The 23343-nt window shown below is 46.9% G+C and overlaps 2 protein-coding genes across 3 annotated transcripts in view; one reads left to right on the forward strand and one right to left on the reverse strand.

The window, feature by feature from the left end:
- LOC138663616 (oocyte zinc finger protein XlCOF6-like) overlaps positions 1-15444 on the reverse strand; it is a 38375-nt gene extending 22931 nt beyond the window's left edge. Inside the window, exon 1 of one of the 2 annotated variants that reach the window (XM_069749887.1) lies at positions 15404-15444. The gene's annotated coding sequence lies outside the window, so the exon portion shown is untranslated. Of the gene's footprint in view, positions 1-15083 lie in introns of both variants that reach the window. The other variant, XM_069749888.1, reaches the window with a different exon arrangement.
- LOC138666502 (zinc finger protein 721-like) overlaps positions 1-23343 on the forward strand; it is a 513630-nt gene that overhangs the window by 230625 nt on the left and 259662 nt on the right. The gene's annotated exons all lie outside the window — the stretch shown is intronic.

The following is a 23343-nucleotide window of genomic DNA, read 5'->3' on the forward strand; positions in this document are numbered from 1 at the left end:
AGAAAAGAAAAGAAAGGCACGGGTTTAGATGCGGCGGCTGGGTGCGCGCAAGGGGATGTGGAAAAAAAAGAAAAGAAAAGAAAGGCACGGGTTTAGATGCGGCGGCTGGGTGCGCGCACGGGGATGTGGAAAAAAAAGAAAAGAAAGGCACGGGTTTAGATGCAGCGGCTGGGTGCGCGCAAGGGGATGTGGAAAAAAAAGAAAAGAAAGGCACAGAAAGAAAGAAAGAAAGATCGGGCCGGGATCGGGGATGAACACTTACGTTTGTAGTCTCTCTTCTTTCTTCTGTCTTCTTTCTTTTTTTTTTAGCAATAATTATGGTGTCACAGGCTACTGTGGCACCACAAGTCTCAGCACAGGAGGGGATCTGTCAGCGTGACCGCTCTGCAGGAATCCTCAACAAGTGTGAGGATTCCTGCAGAGCAGTCAAACAGGTCAGGGAGAGGTGAGACGGGTCACAGGGCGGTCATACCGCTGCTGTGGCCTGTCATTGGTGGGATCGAATGATCACATCGATTTCACCAATCAGAGGAGGCCCTGGTGACGTCGGTGTTGCTAGGCACCAACCTATGATCGGAGCTCATAGCTCCGATCATAGGCAGGTCACCGGCAGGCCACCAGCAGGTGACCGGCAGGTCACCATCAGGGTACAGCGCGGTCACACCGCTACTGTGCCCTGTGATTGGCGCGATCAACGATCACATCGATCGCGCCAATCAGAACTGCAAGATCCGGAGCAGGGCACAGCAGGCAGGGCACTGGAGGCAGGCACTAAAGGCTCCGGAGCAGGTACTTACAGGCAGGGCACAGAGCGGTAACACCGCCGCTGTGCCCTGTGATCGGCGCGATCGATGTGATCGTTGATTGCGCGAATCCGGAGGGTTTTGGCCGATGCCTGGCATCGGTACTCGATCCTAGCCTGGGACCTCACTGTTTCAGACAATCTGATTGGCTGAAACAATGAGAAAGGCTGTGATTGGCTGTTCAGAATTGAACAGCCAATCACAGCGATTGGGAGGTCGGGGAGCGGCGCCATACCACAAGATCCCGAGGCCATCTTCCGTAAGGTAATATGGCATTGGAATTTTAATGCGATCACCGCGACTTAAGTCGCTGTGTCGCATTAAAGGGCATGACGTACTATCCTGTCGGTGGTCATACGGGCCCACCCCACCTCGACGGGATAGTACATCACATGTCAGAAAGGGGTTAACCTGTAACTGTTATTTTCTTTTCCCAGTCCGGGAGTACTGGATTTAACAGGGGGGAGTGTAACGCCCCAGGGTCCTGGTAATCACAGTGACATTGCTTTCTTCACAGGAAGAGTGATGTTACTCTTGGAAGCAATGAAGGATATCTCTATCAGGTAATCACAATGCACACAACATGTTCACCCTCCAGGCCAGAAGGGGAGCCCACACCCTGTTTATTGGTGGCTTCCCTATATAAATTCTGATTTGGAGGGAAAAGGATCAGAAAGTGAGTTACAGAGAGCAGTGCAGACCGACATAGAGTGTCAGGAGGCCTGAAGGGGCCCTGTAGTCTGAAGTATTACAACCCCTGCAGAAAGAGACATACAGAAGGAAAGAACATCGTTCAGTGAGCGTGAAGGAGAGCGAAGCACAGGAGAGTGACATCAGGGGAGGACAGCAACGAATGAACTATCTCCCTCTGAAGTGCAGATCACCGGTAGCCGGAACACCGGGGTTGTAATAGACTCAAAGGCTTACAGCAGAGATCGGCAGGACAGCAAGCTACCTGTCTTCCATAATACCCAGCAGGCACAGTGACACAGAGCCTGGGTCATGATAGAGACCCTATATGGGGGACAGAGAAGAAACGTGAGGACCTTATCAGAAGCCATAGGCAGTAAGGGACTACAACACCACCGCGCTAGAGGAAGGCTTTCATCTCCACCTGGTAAAGGGGAACTCTGGATTCGCTTCCAAGCCGGCTGAACCATGCCTGTACCTGTGATCTGGTGCCCTGGACTGTGGTTGCCTGAAGCCTACAGTAAACCAGGAAAAGAGACTGCAAACTTGTGTCCTCGTTCTTTACTGCACCATTCACCATCTTCCATCTACACACCGGGAGCCCTGGGAATATACTTCACCTGTGGGAAGTTATACCATCTAGCTGCCATAACATCACCCCAGGGGACCCCTTAAAACAGCGTCATCCCCACTAACCGAATACCACAGGTAGCGTCATGAACAAACTTTATTCACCAAACCCATTTAAAGACTTTCCCCTTTTACATGGGCGCTCAGGGCCACGAACCAGGCCGCCGCCACCGTGACATCCCCCTGTAAAGACCGGACCTGGCTCTGGCGAGCGACTCATATACATCATATAGCAGACACAACACTTTATAAATGCTTCTTCTGAATTATGCAGAGTCAGGAACTTTCCGGTTACATGTAGCGGTACATAACTTTTGTTACTAGGTACAACAGTCCAGCAAACCATTATGGGAAGACCCATCATCCCTATTGGCACCATACGGGCTGAGATGTGTTTCTTTGGCCCTTCAGAGCTCCTCTCCACTCCCAATTGATTTGTGAGGACCTCACAGTCTAAAGTACATCTGTGGCACCCCAGGAGTCCGGATGCCACAATGATATTGTCTTCCTCATGGGGGAGGTGATGTCATGCCTGGAAACAAGGAGGGATCCCTTAATCAGGTAATACTGACATGCAACACCATCCTGACTCCAGACCAGAAGGGGGAGCTCTAAACCTGGTTTCAGGGGCACGTCACGGTAAAATTCTGGCCTGGGGGAGGGGTTAGACAGTCGGTTAGGGACAGTGAGAGGAGAAGAGGCAAAAGGAGAGGAGCCTGGGGTCTGGAGCTGCGAGTGGGCTCACCCCAGAGGAAAGCACCAAGAGACAAGACACCGGGGTCCATGGTGGTGTGGGAATTGCAGACCCAGCCACTGAACCCGGAGGGCAGAAGATTGCAAGTTTCCTGTCCCATCTAACACCTGCAGGTACCACAGAAAGTCAGGAGCCTGGGGCTGCCAAAGAGAGTGCAGTGCCCATGAAAGGTTCAGGCTGTCAGCCATACAGGTTGAGAATACAGACGCAGAGAGGACTCGTACAGAATTTCAGGCAGCAAGGATTAGACATACAGCCTGGAAGGAAGGCCTCCGAACCCACCTGGCTAAGGCTAAGTGGATCCCAAGCCCCAGACCCCACCATCACCAGTTACCTGTACCCTGGACTGTACCTGAATTCTACCATTAAAAAGGTAAAGGAAACTGCTATCTCTGTGTCCTGTAATTATTTCCTGCACCCCACCGTCAATCATCCCTCCTACCAACTACACTGGGAGCCCTGGGGACCAAGCTCTACCTGTGGAGAGCTATACCATCTAAGCTGCAAAACCATCAGCTCCAGAGGACCCCTTTAAGCAGTGTCGGCCACCCCTGGCCGAATACCACAGGTGGCGTCACGAACATTACTACATTAGACTGCATTTCCATTTTCATTAACCCCCTTTTACTGGACGCTCAGGGCCACGGACTGGGTCACTGCCACCGTGACCACCCCTTTAAGAACAGAATCGGCCCGATACCGAGTACCCCATGGTCCTAGCAGGCACTCCACATCAGTGCGACTTCTTACTAGTACTCTCAAAGTCCATTCGATAAGGGAAACACACTCCTTGCTATCGCATTCCATCTTTAACTCTCTGTAGGATAGCTCATTTCCCAGTTTGGTGACACTGTAGCTTCTTCTCTAGTATATATGATTGTTTGCTTAAATCCTGTTTGTCTAAGGGCACCGTCACACAGTGGCATTTTGATCGCTACGACGGCATGATTCGTGACGTTCCTGCGATATCCTTACGATCTCGCTGTGTCTGACATGCTCCTGCGATCAGGACCCCGCTGAGAATCGTACGTCGTAGCAGATCGTTTGAAACTTTCTTTCGTCGTCTAGTGTCCCACTGTGGCGGCATGATCGCATGGTGTAACAAAGGTGTGCACGATATTGTATACGATGTGCGCATAGTAACCAACGGCTTCTACATCGCAAATACGTCATGAAATTATCACTCCAGCGTCGTGCATTGCGAAGTGTGACCGCAGTCTACGACGCTGGAGCGATATTGGAGCGATGCTGGAGCGTCACGGATCGTGCCGTCGTAGCGACCAAAATGCCACTGTGAGACGGTACCCTAAGATAAGGAATCCTAGCTTAACTTAATTACCTTTAATTAGGCCTTCTGCCCCCTTCCCTCAGGAAAAAGTTCTGTACTGTTCAACTCACGCCAGTCCATATGGATTGCACCCCCCCAAAAAAATTATCAGCCTGTTATTACGGATTTCACCAGCAGCTCAGGAATCCAGATTGACACCACTGGCTCTCACTAACATTGACTTCTTTAAATTCCTTTTCAGTGAGGAAATAATAAATCTTATGGTGCCCCAGACAAACTTGTATGTCGATCAATTTTTCATCCAAAATCCCATGTCATAATACACCAGATGGACCCCTGTAAATGCGGCAGAGATGACTACATATTGGGGAATAGTGCTGCATATGGGCATATTTAGAAAAACAGAGATTCGGCAATACTGGAGTACTGATATTCTCTACAGTACACCGATATTCTCTATGGCCATGACAAGGATACGATTTGAAGAGACCCAAACATCTTTGCATTATAATGATAATGTGCAGTGTCCAGCCCGAGACAATCCTAACTTTGATCATCTATACAAAATTGAACACTTCAGCAGAAAATTTGCTAAGGCGTACAACCCACAAAGGGACATCACTCTAGATGAATCTCTGGTTCAATTCAAAGAGGGTTAAAGATCTGACAATACCTGCCTAGTAAAAGGGCCAGGTACGGAATTAAACTGTAGAAACTGTGTGAGAGTACCTCAGGGTACAGACACAAATTTAGGGTCTACGAGGGGAAGGACACCCCAATTGACCCCCTGAATGCCCCCTGTCCTGTGGATGAGTGGGAAAATTGTGTGGGAATTGCTGTACCCCCTGCTGGGTAAGGGTCACCTCTACATTGACAACTTTTACACCAGCTACCCGCTCTTCAACACCCTCTCTATCAGAGGCATATTGGCATGCAACACCGTGCAAAAAAAATCAGAGAGGCCTGCCTAAGCCACTATTTGAACAAATGCTGAGAAAGGGCGACAGCAGAGCCCAATACAGCAACAACATAATGGTGGTCAAGTATGAGGACAAAAGGGATGTCCTTATCTTCACCACCATACACCATGACAACAGCTCCCTCGTCACTGTTCGTGGTACCACAACACAAGTCCCAAAGCCAGATTGTAACTTGGATTACAATTGGTACATGGGGGGGTGTAGATCTCTCAGATCATGTTCTCAAACCATATAGTACCATACGAAAAACTAAAGCATGGTACAAAAAAATTGGCATCCAATTGGCATACTTTTATAATCTGATGTACTCCACACATCTTTGTTATGTTTGCTAATGACAGGTGTTATGAAGGCAATCCAGAAACACAGTGTGCTTAGCGATCAGAGCGCACACAGTGATCTGACAAATACCCAAAAATACAAGAACGAGCTCTGAGACGTGGAAACTCTGTAGACTGCACACCTGATCCTATCCTAAACACAACTAAAAGCGGCTGTGGATTGCGCCTAACAACTACCTAGGCAACTCGGCACAGCCTAAGAAACTAGCTAGCCTGAAGATAGAAAAATAGGCCTGACTTGCCCCAGAGAAATTCCCCAAAGGAAAAGGCAGCCCCCCACATATAATGACTGTGAGTAAGATGAAAAGACAAAACGTAGGGATGAAATAGATTCAGCAAAGTGGGGCCCGATATTCTAGGACAGAGCGAGGACAGTAAAGCGAACTTTGCAGTCTACAAAAAACCCTAAAGCAAAACCACGCAAAGGGGGCAAAAAAACCCACCGTGCCGAACTAACGGCACGGCGGTACACCCTTTGCGTCTCAGAGCTTCCAGCAAAACAAAAGACAAGCTGGACAGAAAAAAAGCAACAAAAAAGCAAAAAGCACTTAGCTATACAGAGCAGCAGGTCACAGGAACAATCAGGAGAAGCTCAGATCCAACACTGAAACATTGACAAGGAGCAAGGATAGCAGCATCAGGCGGAGTTAAGTAATGAAGCAGTTAACGAGCTCACCAGAACACCTGAGGGAGGAAGCTCAGAAGCTGCAGTACCACTTGTGACCACAGGAGTGAATTCAGCCACAGAATTCACAACAGTACCCCCCCCTTGAGGAGGGGTCACCGAACCCTCACCAGAGCCCCCAGGCCGACCAGGATGAGCCGCATGAAAGGCACGAACAAGATCGGAAGCATGAACATCAGAGGCAAAAACCCAGGAATTATCTTCCTGAGTATAACCCTTCCATTTAACCAGATACTGGAGTTTCCGTCTAGAAACACGAGAATCCAAAATCTTCTCCACAATATACTCCAATTCCCCCTCCACCAAAACCGGGGCAGGAGGCTCAACAGATGGAACCATAGGTGCCACGTATCTCCGCAACAACGACCTATGGAATACATTATGTATGGAAAAGGAGTCTGGGAGGGTCAAACGAAAAGACACAGGATTGAGAACCTCAGAAATCCTATACGGACCAATAAAACGAGGTTTAAATTTAGGAGAGGAAACCTTCATAGGAATATGACGAGAAGATAACCAAACCAGATCCCCAACACGAAGTCGGGGACCCACACGGCGTCTGCGATTAGCGAAAAGTTGAGCTTTCTCCTGGGACAAGATCAAATTGTCCACTACCTGAGTCCAGATCTGCTGCAACCTATCCACCACAGAATCCACACCAGGACAGTCCGAAGACTCAACCTGTCCTGAAGAGAAATGAGGATGGAACCCAGAATTGCAAAAAAATGGAGAAACCAAGGTAGCCGAGCTGGCCCGATTATTAAGGGCGAACTCAGCCAACGGCAAAAAGGACACCCAATCATCCTGGTCTGCAGAAACAAAACATCTCAGATATGTTTCCAAGGTCTGATTGGTTCGTTCGGTCTGGCCATTAGTCTGAGGATGGAAAGCCGAGGAAAAGGATAGGTCAATGCCCATCCTACCACAAAAGGCTCGCCAAAACCTTGAAACAAACTGGGAACCTCTGTCAGAAACAATATTCTCAGGAATGCCATGCAACCGAACCACATGCTGAAAGAACAAAGGTACCAAATCAGAGGAGGAAGGCAATTTAGCCAAGGGCACCAGATGGACCATTTTAGAAAAGCGATCACAGACCACCCAAATGACTGACATCTTTTGAGAAACGGGAAGGTCAGAAATGAAATCCATCGAAATATGTGTCCAAGGCCTCTTTGGGACCGGCAAGGGCAAAAGCAACCCACTGGCACGAGAACAGCAGGGCTTAGCCCTAGCACAAATCCCACAGGACTGCACAAAAGTACGTACATCCCGTGACAGAGATGGCCACCAGAAGGATCTAGCCACTAACTCTCTGGTACCAAAGATTCCAGGATGACCAGCCAACACCGAACAATGAAGTTCAGAGATAAGTTTATTAGTCCACCTATCAGGGACGAACAGTTTCTCTGCTGGACAACGATCAGGTTTATTCGCCTGAAATTTTTGCAGCACCCACCGCAAATCAGGGGAGATGGCAGACACAATGACTCCTTCCTTGAGGATACCCGCTGGCTCAGATAAACCCGGAGAGTCGGGCACAAAACTCCTAGACAGAGCATCCGCCTTCACATTTTTGGAGCCCGGAAGGTACGAAATCACAAAGTCGAAGCGGGCAAAAAATAACGACCAACGGGCCTGTCTAGGATTCAAGCGCTTGGCAGACTCGAGATAAGTCAAGTTCTTATGATCAGTCAATACCACCACGCGATGCTTAGCTCCTTCAAGCCAATGACGCCACTCCTCGAATGCCCACTTCATGGCCAGCAACTCTCGATTGCCCACATCATAATTACGCTCAGCGGGCGAAAACTTCCTGGAAAAGAAAGCACATGGTTTCATCACTGAGCAATCAGAACCGCTCTGTGACAAAACCGCCCCTGCTCCAATCTCAGAAGCATCAACCTCGACCTGGAACGGAAGAGAAACATCTGGCTGACACAACACAGGGGCAGAACAAAAACGACGCTTCAACTCCTGAAAAGCTTCCACAGCAGCAGAAGACCAATTAACCAAATCAGCACCCTTCTTGGTCAAATCGGTCAATGGTTTGGCAATGCTAGAAAAATTACAGATGAAGCGACGATAAAAATTAGCAAAGCCCAGGAACTTTTGTAGACTTTTCAGAGATGTCGGCTGAATCCAATCCTGGATGGCTTGGACCTTAACTGGATCCATCTCGATAGTAGAAGGGGTAAAGATGAACCCCAAAAATGAAACTTTCTGCACACCGAAGAGACACTTTGATCCCTTCACAAACAAAGAGTTAGCACGCAGGACCTGAAAAACCATTCTGACCTGCTTCACATGAGACTCCCAATCATCTGAGAAGATCAAAATGTCATCCAAGTAAACAATCAGGAATTTATCCAGATACTCACGGAAGATGTCATGCATAAAAGACTGAAACACAGATGGAGCATTGGCAAGTCCGAACGGCATCACTAGATACTCAAAGTGACCCTCGGGCGTATTGAATGCAGTTTTCCATTCATCTCCTTGCCTGATTCTCACCAGATTATACGCACCACGAAGATCTATCTTAGTGAACCAACTAGCCCCCTTAATCCGAGCAAACAAGTCAGATAACAATGGCAAGGGATACTGAAATTTAACAGTGATCTTATTAAGAAGGTGGTAATCAATACACGGTCTCAGCGAACCATCCTTCTTGGCTACAAAGAAGAACCCTGCTCCCAGTGGTGATGACGATGGGCGAATATGTCCCTTCTCCAGGGATTCCTTCACATAACTGCGCATAGCGGCGTGTTCGGGCACGGATAAATTAAATAATCAACCTTTAGGGAATTTACTACCAGGAATCAAATTGATAGCACAATCACAATCCCTATGCGGAGGTAGAGCATCGGACTTGGGCTCTTCAAATACATCCTGATAATCAGACAAGAACTCTGGGACCTCAGAAGGGGTGGATGACGAAATCGACAAAAATGGAACATCACCATGTACCCCCTGACAACCCCAGCTGGATACCGACATGGAATTCCAATCCAATACTGGATTATGGGTTTGTAGCCATGGCAACCCCAACACGACCACATCATGCAGATTATGCAACACCAGAAAGCGAATAACTTCCTGATGTGCAGGAGCCATGCACATGGTCAGCTGGGCCCAGTATTGAGGTTTATTCTTGGCCAAAGGTGTAGCATCAATTCCTCTCAATGGAATAGGACACCGCAAAGGCTCCAAGAAAAACCCACAACGTTTAGCATAATCCAAATCCATCAGATTCAGGGCAGCGCCCGAATCCACAAACGCCATGACAGAAAACGACGACAAAGAGCATATCAAGGTAATGGACAGAAGGAATTTGGACTGTACAGTACCAATGACGGCAGACCTAGCGGACCGCTTAGTGCGCTTAGGACAATCAGAAATAGCATGAGTGGAATCACCACAGTAGAAACACAGACCATTCAGACGTCTGTATTCCTGCCGTTCAACTCTAGTCATAGTCCTATCGCACTGCATAGGCTCAGGTTTAACCTCAGGCAGTACCGCCAAATGGTGCACAGATTTACGCTCGCGCAAGCGTCGACCGATCTGAATGGCCAAAGACAAAGACTCATTCAAACCAGCAGGCATAGGAAATCCCACCATGACATCCTTAAGAGCCTCAGAGAGACCCTTTCTGAACAAAGCTGCCAGCGCAGATTCATTCCACTGAGTGAGTACTGACCATTTCCTAAATTTCTGACAATATACTTCTATATCATCCTGACCCTGGCACAAAGCCAGCAAATTTTTCTCAGCCTGATCCACTGAATTAGGCTCATCGTACAGCAATCCGAGCGCCTGGAAAAACGCATCGACACTACTCAATGCAGGGTCTCCTGGCGTAAGAGAAAATGCCCAGTCTTGAAGGTCGCCGCGCAAAAAAGAAATAATAATCAAAACCTGTTGAATAGGATTACCAGAAGAATGAGGTTTCAAGGCCAGAAATAGCTTACAATTATTTTTGAAACTTAGAAACTTAGTTCTATCTCCAAAAAACAAATCAGGAATAGGAATTCTTGGTTCTAACATAGATTTCCGATCAATAGTATCTTGAATTTTTTGTACATTTATAACGAGATTATCCATTGAAGAGCACAGACCCTGAATATCCATGTCCACACCTGTGTCCAGAATCACCCAAATGTCTAGGGGAAAAAAAAAAGTGAACACAGAGCAGAAAAAAAAAAAAAAATGATGTCAGAACTTTTTCTTTCCCTCTATTGAGAATCATTAGTTTGGCTCCTTGTACTGTTATGTTTGCTAATGACAGGTGTTATGAAGGCAATCCAGAAACACAGTGTGCTTAGCGATCAGAGCGCACACAGTGATCTGACAAATACCCAAAAATACAAGAACGAGCTCTGAGACGTGGAAACTCTGTAGACTGCACACCTGATCCTATCCTAAACACAACTAAAAGCGGCTGTGGATTGCGCCTAACAACTACCTAGGCAACTCGGCACAGCCTAAGAAACTAGCTAGCCTGAAGATAGAAAAATAGGCCTGACTTGCCCCAGAGAAATTCCCCAAAGGAAAAGGCAGCCCCCCACATATAATGACTGTGAGTAAGATGAAAAGACAAAACGTAGGGATGAAATAGATTCAGCAAAGTGGGGCCCGATATTCTAGGACAGAGCGAGGACAGTAAAGCGAACTTTGCAGTCTACAAAAAACCCTAAAGCAAAACCACGCAAAGGGGGCAAAAAAAACCCCACCGTGCCGAACTAACGGCACGGCGGTACACCCTTTGCGTCTCAGAGCTTCCAGCAAAACAAAAGACAAGCTGGACAGAAAAAAAGCAACAAAAAAGCAAAAAGCACTTAGCTATACAGAGCAGCAGGTCACAGGAACAATCAGGAGAAGCTCAGATCCAACACTGAAACATTGACAAGGAGCAAGGATAGCAGCATCAGGCGGAGTTAAGTAATGAAGCAGTTAACGAGCTCACCAGAACACCTGAGGGAGGAAGCTCAGAAGCTGCAGTACCACTTATGACCACAGGAGTGAATTCAGCCACAGAATTCACAACACATCTTACACATAACACCACATTATAAATTCATACACTAGTAAAACCAAAAGCATTATAATCATTACTATAAAACTATGCCTCTAGACAAATTCCAAATGCGGAGTAGTTTCCAAAATGGGGTTACATGTGGGGAATTTCCAATGTTCATTACTAGACATTGGGAATCAAGGTCTCTAAGTCTGGAGAAAGAGTGGAGAAACAGACAATCCAAGCTTATTGAAGTCTAGTGTGAAGTTTCCACAATTAGGGATGTTTGGGGAGCCATGTCATCTGCTGATACAGGTATGTAGTGCCCCAGAGTCCTGGTCGTTGCAGTAATGTCGTTCTTCCACCAGGGGGAGGGATGTTACGTCTGATGGCACCAAAGGAGTTCATCCTGCCAGGTATCACAGCCACACTTCACACACCAGCCACCAGGGGGAGCTAAGGGTTCTATCTATTAGGCCACTCCTCACACTTGGATAAAACTGGGGGTTTGGTTAGGAAGTGAAGTCAGTTGGAGGAGAGAGGAGTTCTGACTGGAGGGAGAAGGAGATAGTCAGGAAGAGAGGAGCAGACTGGGCTCGGCCCAGGAAGGAAAGAAGGACACGGAGCTGCGCCTGCAACCCATGCGGCAGACTCCTAAGGAAGGACAAAGGAGGAAGTGTGCCATAGTGAGTGAGCACCGAAGTCGTAGCAACAGGAGTATAACACCAGTGGGAGACCAGCTAGGAGCAGGCTGCCTCCCACTGAGCGCAGATTCGGTAGCCGGAACACCGAGGGAGTAATAGACTCTACGCTTTACTTCAGAGACCGGCAGGACAGTCGATTCCAAGTCGGCTGCCCGACCCAAGAACCTAAGCAGACAAGGTGGCAACGCAGAGGAGGGGTGACACTAGGGTCCCTATAAAATAGCCTCAGGCCACCACCGTCATACGGGTTTGTTCTATCCATCTGGGGGACAGAGAGAAGAGTAACAAGAGTGAGGACCCTATGGGAGCTAATGCACGTAGGGACCTACTACATTACTGTTGTGAATTCTGCTCTTGGGTTCCCTCCAGTGGTTGTAGGTGGGAATGCAGTTGTCTCTGAGTCACAGTCTTGGCCAGGTGTATCTGCTAATTGCTGTTCGGACTGGGATATTTAAGTGTGCAGGATTCATTAGCCCTTGCCAGTTGTCAATGTTCCTTGTGAAGTGTTGGATCACTTTCTGGCTTCTCCTGCCTGCTGCCAAATTCTGCAAAGATAAGTGTTTGGTTCTTAGTATCTGTGGCACACTGCTGTGTGCTGGTTTCAGTTTTATTCCTGCTCTGATTGTAGGATTCACTGGAGTTGCAGATTTACGCTATTACATCTATTAGTTAGATGTAGGTAATTTTTGTTATTTCTGCAGTGGATGTTTTTGAAGGGTTTTTTACTGACCGCATAGAACTCTGTCCTATTCTGTCCTATTTAGCTAGTGTGGACTCCTGTGCTAAATTCTGTTTTCTGCCTGTGTGTGTTTTTTCCTCTCCGACTCACAGCCAATATTTGTGGGGGGCTGTCTATCCTTTGGGGATTTTCTCTGAGGCAAAATAGTATTCCTCTTTCCATCTTTAGGGGTAATTAGTCATCCGGCTGTGACGAGGTGTCTAGGTGTGTTAGGTACACTCCACGGCTACTTCTAGTTGCGGTGTTAAGTTCAGGATTGCGGTCAGTACAGTGGCCACCATCTCCAGTGAAAGTTCTCATGCAGCTCCAAAGTCACTGGATCATAACAATTACTGTGCGCAAGGGGAAGGCTACTGATTTCCACCTGGATAAGGGGACTCTGGAATTGCCATCAGACCGGCCGGACTCTGCCTACCCTGTGATCCGGCACCCTGGACTGTGGATGCTGAAGCCTATATTTGTTCTAATTTACTGAGATAATGACTTTTGAGTTTTCATTGGCTGTAAGCTATAATCATCAACATTAACAGAAATAAACACTTCTGTTTGTAATGACTTTATGTAATATATGAGTTTTACTTTTTGCATTGAAGAACTGAAATAAGTTAACTTTTTGATGATATTCTAATTTTGTGAGATGCATCTGTATGTGGTATTGGCGTACTCAGGAGAAATTTGTCAACTATTGCCATACATTTCCTCCATTTAGCCTTGAGAAAATAAAAAAATCAGGGCTAAAAGATTTTTGTGGAAATAATTCGATTTTTTGTTTTCACGACTCTACATTACAAACTTTTGTGAAGCACTTGGGGGTTCAAAGTGCTCACCCCACATCTAGATAAGTTCCTTGAGGGATCTAGTTCCCAAAATGTGGTTACTTGTTGGGGGTTTCCACTGTATAGGAACATCAGGGGCTCTCCAAACGCGACATGGCGTCCACTCTCAATTCCAGCCAATTTTGCGTTCAAAAAGTCAAACTGCCCTCCTTCAATTTCGAGCTCTGCCATGCGCCCAAACAGTGGTTTTCACCCACATATAGGGCATCGGCGTTCTCAGGAGAAATTGCTCAACTTTTGTGGTCCATTTTTTCTTGTTACACTTGTGAAAATAAAAAAAATTGGGGCTAAAAGATAATTTTTGTGACTAAAAAGTTAAATGTTAATTTATTCCTTCCAAGTTGCTCCAGTTCCTGTGAAGCATCTGAATGATTAATAAACTTCTTGAATGTGGTATTGATCAGCTTGCAGGATGCAGGTATTAGAATGGTGTCACTTTTGGGTACTTTATGTCATCTAAGGCTACTTTCGGACTAACGTCGTACGACGCACGTCGCAATGCGTCGTTTTGCAGAAAAAACGCATCCTGCAATGTTGTCTGCAGGATGCGTTTTTTCTCCATAGGCTTGTATTAGCAACGCATTGCGACGCATTGCCACACGTCGCAACCATCGTGCGACAGTTGCGTCGTGTTGTGGCGGACCGTCGGCACCAAAAAACATTCCATGTAACGTTTTTTGGTGTGTTGTGTCCGCCATTTCCGACCACGCATGCGCGGCTGGAACTCCGCCCCCTCCTCCCCGGAGCTCACAATGGGGCAGCGGATGCGTTGTAAAACTGCATCCGCTGCCCACGTTGTGCTGCGCTTTAACAGCATGCGTTGGTACGTCGCTACGACGCATTGCGTCGTGCGTCGCTAGTGTGAAAGTAGCTTAAGTCAATTCAAATGTGATGTGGCCCCTAAAAAAATGTTTTTTAAAAATTTGTTGTAAAAATGAGAAACCACTGAACCACTTTTAACCCTTATAACTTCGTAACAAAAAAAAAAAGGTTCAAAAATTGTGCTGATGTAAAGTAGACATGTGGGAAATGTTATTTATTAACTACTATTTTATTAACTACTTGTGTGATATGACCCTTATTAAAGGGCATAAAAATTAAAAGTTTCAAAATTTCCAGATTTTTGCCTAATTTGCAATTTTTCACAAATAAACATAAGTCATATCAAAGAAATGTTACCACTATCATGAAGTACAATATATCATGAAAAAACTCTCAGAATCAGTGGGATCCTTGAGGTGTCCAGAGTTATTACCTCAAAAATTGACACTGGTCAAAATTGGCCTGGTCAGGAAGGTGAAAACAGTCTTTGTGGTGAAGGGGTTAAATACACCCTATAGCGCCACATGAAAGACACTAAAGAATACAACTTTATAATACTCAGGGGGCTGACAATAATCTAAGCGCTCCCTCCTATAACAACTCTCCCTGAGCTGCTTCCTGAGGAAGGTGTGCCGAGCATCGCCTCACTGGGTCTTCTATAAACCCGATAACGTGATGCGGCCGGACAGTCACAGTAATACCAGCAGCCAACATGACTACAGCATCACCGTGTATGGCGGGCAATCCCCGCATGTTTATTGGCTGGGAACTCGAGCACGGCGCTCCATCACCTGCGATACTCCAGTAACAAGCTTGTCCGAGCCCCCGATGCCGGATCGAGTAGTGGAGAGCGGTCACTCATCACTGGTATCTACATTATTGTGCTGGAGCCAGGAGAGGAGTCATCGCATTGTGGGAGAACTTCTCTGGGCTTCTGTCCGCTCATCCTGCAGGTGTCTGACTGGGAATAATGTGGAACCAGCGAAGCCGCATTCTGTCCTCAGATGTTACATCACTGTTCACACCACACAGGGACCCCAAAAGCGTCTCAGTGCTGAAGGGGTTAATGTGTCCCCCCTGGGCCCAGTAACGAGGAATCTCCAGCACCTACCTCCACCTGCAGCGCCGCACTCCACATCTATGGCTGCTCTGTGCGACTGCGCACAGGACCTGTGGTGAGGTCACAGGAGGGGAGGAGTCAGGGGTCACATGATCAGGGGCCTCAGTGTATGCAGGACTCTGCTGTGCTGACAAGTATTCAGCTCCTCTGCTGGTGCTGCTCCTTTTAGAACAGGTAACGTTGCAAAAAGCAGAACAATTCCCCCCATTAAGTGATTGGATCCCCCCAGATCTTTCATAGACCTTAGTGATATTACAGACGAGAGATTCCAAGAGCGCTGGATTCAGGGGTGATCCTAGTGCTGACTGAGCCGTGCGCCTCCATCTAAGAGAGCGGCCACAACCCCAGACGATGCAGCGGCCGGAGCAATGTTATTGATGGAGGGAATTTCTGAGAGCAGCAAATTAATGAGAATGTTTTACCGGAACCTCCTGGGGCATCAAGGAAAACAGTCTCCTATTCCCACCTGGAATCTGAGCCATAATTGCCAAATCCCCCGATCTGTGGTCATCAACCAGAAGAGGCTTATTTACTGGGACAAATTCTTTCACTTTTTCCAACTCAAGGTTTTTCTCTCCCAGAATATCTCTGCCCATTACACAAAGGCTGGTGGAGCTGGTGCTGGTAAACATAATGCTATTAAGAGTGTTACTTTGACTGGACACCTCCTTCTGGCCGTAACACCATTTTGGACCAATACATTGACTCATTTAGACATTTGGTGCAGTCCACGATACTGGATAAAAAAAAAGGAAACATCTAATATCAGCTTGCAGGAGAGAATGGTGATTCATGGCCTGAAGAACAACAGGGAGATCACTATTAAGCCTGCAGATAAAAGTGGTGCCATAGTTCTCCTCAATACAATTGACTACATCAACGAGGCACACAGATAACCGATGGATATACAGTACTACACCAAACTGGATCATGACCCAACTCTAAAATATCTGAGGGAGTTGAAAAGGGTCATCAAATGTCTGTGTACAGACTCCATAAACCTTCTGGACTTAATACCTGAGAATCCAAGGATGGGAACTTTCTATATGCTTCCAAAGATTCATAATCCAGGCATCCCAGGGAGGCCAGTCTTCTCCGGGGTGGGAACACTCACTGAAAAAATCTCAGGGTGGGTAAAAAACATCCTTAAGCTGCTGGTAAGGAAGACAGCCAGCTATATACAGGACTACAGACCTGAATAAGCTATCCACGATAGGTCTCTTCTCCGACAGCACCATCTTAGCCACTATGGATGTCAAATCCTTATATTCTCACATCCCACACGAAGATGGATTAACCTGCCGAATGTTTCTTGAGGCCAGTGGGATCCCTTCCGAGTCTGTAATAACACTTACCAGATTAATTCTCACACACATCTTTTTCTCTTTCGGTGAGGAGCTATAGCTACAACGCACAGGCACTACTATGGAAAGTAAAATGGTGCCCCAGTACGCCAACCTCTTCATGGCTAAACTGGAAAATTACTTTTTAACATCCTGCTCCATCAAACCCTTTGCCTATGTCCGGTACATCTATGACATCTTAGTAATCTGGACTGAGTCCAAACAAGAATTTCTAAATTTCCATGACAAATTCAACAAATTTCATCCTACCATAAACTTGACATTGCACCACTCAAAACCAAAAATATACTTTCTAGACACCACCGTAAAAGTCCAAAATGGTTTGTTCCAAAAATCAGTGTATCGGAAACCAATTTACCATCCCACATAACTCAGATGGGACAGCTTCCATCCTAAACACATTAAAAAATCCATTGTCTCAGATACAACTGTATATGTTCTAGTCCTAAGGACAGGGATGAACATCTAACCCAGCTTAAAATGTCACTTTTGAATCAAGGTTACCATTACACCTTCATTGATGATCAGATCATTAGGGCCACAAGGATCCCTAGAAGTCAAGTACTTCAATACAGAACAAAAGAGGAAAATCTTTGTGTACCTCTAGTAGTGACCTACAACCCACAGCTTGAAATACTGAGAAAAACGGCTAAGAAACTTCACCATATCCTACACAAGGATGACTGGTTAAAAATATTATTCAAAGACCCCCCTTGCTATGTTACAGGCAACCTCCTAATTTAATAAACATCATGAAACGAAGTTCAATGCCCTCAGATTCACCCAGGGGCAGAAACTAACAGCTTGGGGCCCCTGTGCAAGAAATGTGTCTGGGCCCCCCTCCCTGCCTGGTATGCTGCGTAGGCTGGCGTCAGATGAGCGTATGGCATCGGATACGATATGCTAATGACCCCCGGCTCCTGCTCTGCTGCAACTGGGAGCCGAATGTCATGCATCTATGCTCCGAGCCTCTCGCACTGGGGGCGGCCTGGGGGTACTCCTCCTCATGCCGCCTCACCAGAGGGAAAGGGGGGAGAGGGAGGAATAGGGAGCCCGGAGCACTGCAGCTGCACAGCTCTGGTGTTGTACTGCGGGGGACTCTCTCTCCTCCGTTGCTCCTGTCTCCTCTCTCCGTTTGGCTCCATGGGTATTTTCCAGAAACAAGCAGCAATGAATGTTGCCTGGTGAAAATTACAAACTGCCATTATAGTGACCAGTACGCTGCAGTGACCAGTGCGCTGCAGTCACCAGTACATTATGCCCAGCCCGTGCTTCTGGAGGCATGCACCTGTAAGTTAGGTGGGCTCTCATAGCTTCAGAAATGCCAAACGTGGACGCTACATACATACACTATAGATACATATACCGCGCCGCATGTGCGTATGCACAGGTCTGCCACCTGCGTCTTTGTACGCATAGTGGAGATGGGATTTCATAAAATCCCCCAGTATGCTGTAACATCTGCCGCTGTGGATGAACGCAGTGTCCAATCCGCAGCAAATCCGCCATGTGGAAACACACCCTTATGGTCTATGTGAGATTGCAGCGGACAAAGACCAGGCTGGTGCTGTCACTAGCGGGCCACTGTGCACTGAATATGAGGATATGTCACTTTCCTTAGGTCTCCGACATTAGTGATGAGTGAACATGCCCAGATAAGGCATTATCCGAACATGCTTGTGTGCGGAGTGTTTTTGGTGTGCTCGAATAATATTTTCGACTCCCCACCGCTTCATGTCTTGCGGCTGTTCCACACATGCAGGGGTTGCCTAACAAACAGGGAATCATTCCTGCTTGTGTTGCGGATGTCAACAAGCCACGAATCGTGCAGCAGCGGAAACTCGAACATATTATAAGACAACGCCGAAGATGCTCCATTAGCACTTGAGCATGCTCAGATAACGCCTTATCCAAACATGCTCGCTTATGACTTGATCACTACTCCCAACATGGTTCATATATAAATTGTTGTTTCTTCATTTTTCAAAACAAAACTGTAAACTTACGACGTTTCCACAAGGCAGCAAAGATCCTGTCAGCCTGGTTGTTCTGTCCTCACTAGCTGAGGCAGGCTCATACGTAGCTATACAGTCAGCTAAACCGCTATACCGGGTCCAATAAGGAGACTGTGGTTGAGTCTGTGCTTTATTAAACGTAGTGGTATATTGATGCGGTGAAACTGTGAACAATGATATACATAGAATCAGTGCATGGCATAGAACAGATACATAATACACATGATATACATTATGCATAACATTTAGAAAGCTAGTGACTAACTGGGAGTACAACTGGTTAAACTAAGCTAATATAGAGCAGGAATATCTATATGAAGCATAAAGACATACCGGCAATGCAATCGCAAGGGGGATGAAGTGAAGCGTCTTTCCTTGAAGGCAGACTGAGGAAAGTGAAAGGAAAAATGGAGGGAAATGGAGGCTGAGCTACCATAATGCATTGCAAAGGAGGAGGAGAATCAGACATGGATAATACAAAAACAAGATTGAACTGCCAACATAACTCTGACCGCTAGAGGGAGCCAAAGCATCACAGATGAATAAAGGCATGAATATATCAATACTGTATACTGAGGAAACTGCAATTATGCAAGCAAATAATCAGGGCAACAATATTAGATGGCGGAGACAGAACACTCCCCGTCTGGCATCAACGGATGTCACTACTCCTTTCTTCCGAAGGCAACAATAGGACCAGTTCAGATACCGGTCTGGAAAATGTCTTAGGTTCATTCCCTTTGGTCATCCTTAGCTCAACTTTGCGGACGTTGCCGTCCTTGCTCGGGAACGTTGTGGTAACTAGACCAAGTGGCCACTGGTTCCGGTGAATCTGACAGTCTTTCACAAGAACAAGGTCACCTATGTTCAGATTAGGTTTAGTAGATTGCCACTTCGTCCGTGGCTGCAGGGTAGACAAATATTGTTTGCGCCACCTGTCCCAGAAAGTATTTGCAAGACTTTGTACCTGTCTCCATTGGCGCTTGTAGAGGTCCTTCGCGTCGAATCCTCCTGGAGGGGCCCTGGACAGTCCTGTTTTCTGGGTAAGTAAAGTAGCTGGAGTCAATAACAAGGGCTCCTCAGGGTCGTTAGGAACTGGAACCAGGGGTCTTGCATTGATTATAGCTGCAGCTTCAGCCATGAAGGTGATTAGGCTTTCGTGGGTAAGCCTCGCTGCTCCTTTAGATTTTTCCATGTCACGAGTTCTGGTAGCCATGAATGAGCGAGCTATATGTGTCAGGCAGGTAATGGCTCGAGTAAGTGACTTCCAACTTGAGAATCTGTCGAACCTGCAAGATCCAAGCTGGATAACAGAGGTCATTGTATGTAGTGTAGACACCTGAGGGTGGATTTCAGCATCTGAGTCCTGTCCTACTAGTTCGAAGGTGTCTGGAAAACATTCCTCAATGTACAATAGTTTTGGTCCAGAGAGCCACGTTGTGCTTCCTAGTCGACTTGCGTCAACTGCTCTAGTTGCATGATCTGCGGGATTCTGGTCTGTGGTTATGTAATGCCACTGCTGTGGGTGAACTGATCTCCTGATTCGTAGCACTCTGTTATTGACATAAATGTAGAATTGCCTGGTTTCGTTGTGGATATATCCCAGGACTACTTTGCTGTCTGAGTAGAACTTGGCTTGTGTCAGGTCGATATCCATTTTGGATGCGATGAACTCCGCTAACTCAACGGCTAAGACTGCGGCACAAATCTCTAACCTGGGTATAGTGTGCTCTGGTTGTGCGAGTTTGGCCTTTCCCATGACGAAACCAATGTGGCACTGACATTTGGAGTCTACAGTTTTGAGGTAGGCAACAGCGGCAATTGCTTTGACAGAAGCATCTGCAAATACGTACAGTCTTTGGCTCTGTATCTCAGTAGATGGCACAGGGGTGTATGGTCTTGGCATATGCAAGTTGGAGAGTGCCACTAACGAGTTCTTCCACTCTTCCCACTGGATCCTCTTATCAGGTGGCAAAGGTGCATCCCAGTCAGATGTTTCCCTAGTTAAGTCTCTTAGTAGGGCCTTGCCTTGTATAGTAACAGGAGCTGCGAAACCCAAGGGGTCGTACAGACTGTTGATGGTAGACAGGACGCCTCTACGTGTGAAAGGCCTTTCTTCCTGGCTGACCTGAAATGTGAAAGTGTCTGATTGTAGATTCCAGAGAAGCCCGAGGCTGCGTTGCATTGGTGCGGGGTCTGACCCCAGGTCCAGGTCTCTGAGACCATTACATAGGTCCTGAGAAGGGAACGCTTCCATGAGTTCTTGGCTGTTTGAGGCTATTTTATGAAGCCTAAGGTTCGAGCAGGCAAGCATGTCCTGAGCTCTCCTGAGAAGACTGATGGCAGTCACATTTGAAGGCATGGCTTTTAGACAGTCGTCGACATAAAAGTCCTTTTCTATGAATTGTCTGACATCTGCTCCGTATTCTGCTTCTCCTTCCTGAGCCGACCTTTTGAGTCCGTAAATGGCGACTGCAGGTGAAGGACTGTTGCCAAAGATGTGCACTCTCATGCGATACTCTGTGACTTCTTTAGTAGGATCATTGTCTCTGTACCAGAAGAATCTTAGGAAGTTCCTGTCTCTCTCTCTCTCTCACAAGGAAACAATGGAACATTTGCTGGATGTCAGCGATGAAGGCAATGGAATCCTTACGGAAGCGCATAAGTACACCCAGTAGTTTGTTATTGAGGTCTGGTCCTGTCAGCAGAACGTCATTCAGGGAGACATCATTAAATTTAGCACTGGAATCAAACACGACTCTGATCTGGCCTGGTTTCTTAGGGTGGTATACTCCGAACATGGGTAGGAACCAGCATTCTTCAGAGTCTTTGAGAGTGGGAGCTAGTTCTGCGTGACGGTTTTCAAAAATCTTTGACATGAAGGAGAAAAAGTGATTTTTCATCTCTGGTTTCTTTTGCAGATTACGAATGAGAGAGGAGAAACGTTGTAATGCCTGATTTCTGTTGTTTGGTAGACGTGGTCTGTGGGTTTTGAAGGGAAGAGGTGCGACCCAGCTGTTGGTCTCATCTTTAACGAGTCCCTTGTCCATTACCTCTAAGAACAACTTGTCCTCTACCGACATTGCCATTTGGTTGTCCTGCTTAGTTCTCTGGAAGACTGTGCACCCTAACTGATCCTCATAGCTTCCCAACACTATACTGCTGTCGTGAGTAAAGTCTATTAAATGGTTGGGCAGTTGGATGCTGTGTGGCAGTTCCCTGACATGGAACTCATTGTTACAAGGTTGAAACAGAGATGGACGTCCTTTCTCCAATGTATTTGTCAGCATGCTTGTCACAGAAGATGGGGCGTGCATGCGTCCCAAGCATACGTTGCCAATTATGACCCATCCTAGGTCTAGCCTTTGGGCATAGGGAGCATTGTGGAGTCCATTGATATGACGTCTCACTTTATGAACCTGCAGGATATCTCTCCCCAACAGCAGAATTATCTGGGCCTGATGGTCGAGTTCTGGTATAAGGTGTGCTATTCGTTTTAAGTGAGCGTGATGGATTGCTACATCTGGTGTAGGGATTTCAGATCTATTGTCTGGGATCTGGTTACATTCGATGATCGTAGGTAGTGGTAGGCAGAATTGTCCATCTAAAGACTCGATCTGGTAGTCAGTAGCTTTCCCGCCTGCTGTTGTCACAGTACCTGCACACGTCTTTAAGGAGTAGGGAGTGCTTGGCCCTTTGATGTTGAATAGGTCAAAGAACGTTGATCTAGCCAAGGATCGATTACTTTGATCATCTAAGATAGCATACAGTCTTACAGCTTGGTCTCTATGGCCCTTCGGGTATACTTTGACGAGGCATATTTTTGAACAGGACCTACTGTCTATTGTCCCTTTGCAGACCTCGGTACATTGTGAAGTGATCTCTGGCGTAGCTGTATCAGTGTTCCTTTCCTCCCCGCCATGCTCACTGTCAGCTGGCGTGTTTTGTGTACTCCATGGAGCTGGGCCAGGGTGTAGAGCGGTGTTATGATCTGTGGTGCCACATTCTGTGCATTTTACACTGACCTTGCAATCCTTGGCGAGATGAGCTGTGGACGAGCAGCACTTGTAGCAGATACCGTTTTCTTTCAGGAAGCTTCTGCGATCTGGTATAGATTTTCCTCTGAAGGCTCTGCATTTCAGGAGAGGATGAGGCTTCTGATGAAGTGGGCACTGCTTGCCAGGGTCCTGCACCTTTGTCTCTGATTGGGAGCAGCCAGCAGACCTGTAATTAGAACCTGGAGAAGAAACATAAGTCTTGTGTACTTCCACAGATGTTCTGCGTGGATTTGCAGGTGGTGATGGTGTGGCATATGGTATTGCAAAGTCAAAGCTGGGATCGTTTCTAATTCTTGCTTGTTGGTGTATGAAGTCTACAAAAACGGAGAAGGGAGGGAATGGAACGCTGTGTTTGTATTTGTACGTGGAACCATGTGTGAGCCACCTCTCCTGTAGATTGTAGGGCAACTTCTGGACTATAGGGTTAACACCTCTGGCTGTGTCGAGAAATGCAAGTCCCTGTAGGTCGTCCTCGTATTTGGCAACTTGGACTT

Source organism: Ranitomeya imitator, chromosome 2 (assembly GCF_032444005.1).
Source record: "Ranitomeya imitator isolate aRanImi1 chromosome 2, aRanImi1.pri, whole genome shotgun sequence".
Classification (NCBI taxonomy): Eukaryota; Metazoa; Chordata; class Amphibia; order Anura; family Dendrobatidae; genus Ranitomeya; species Ranitomeya imitator.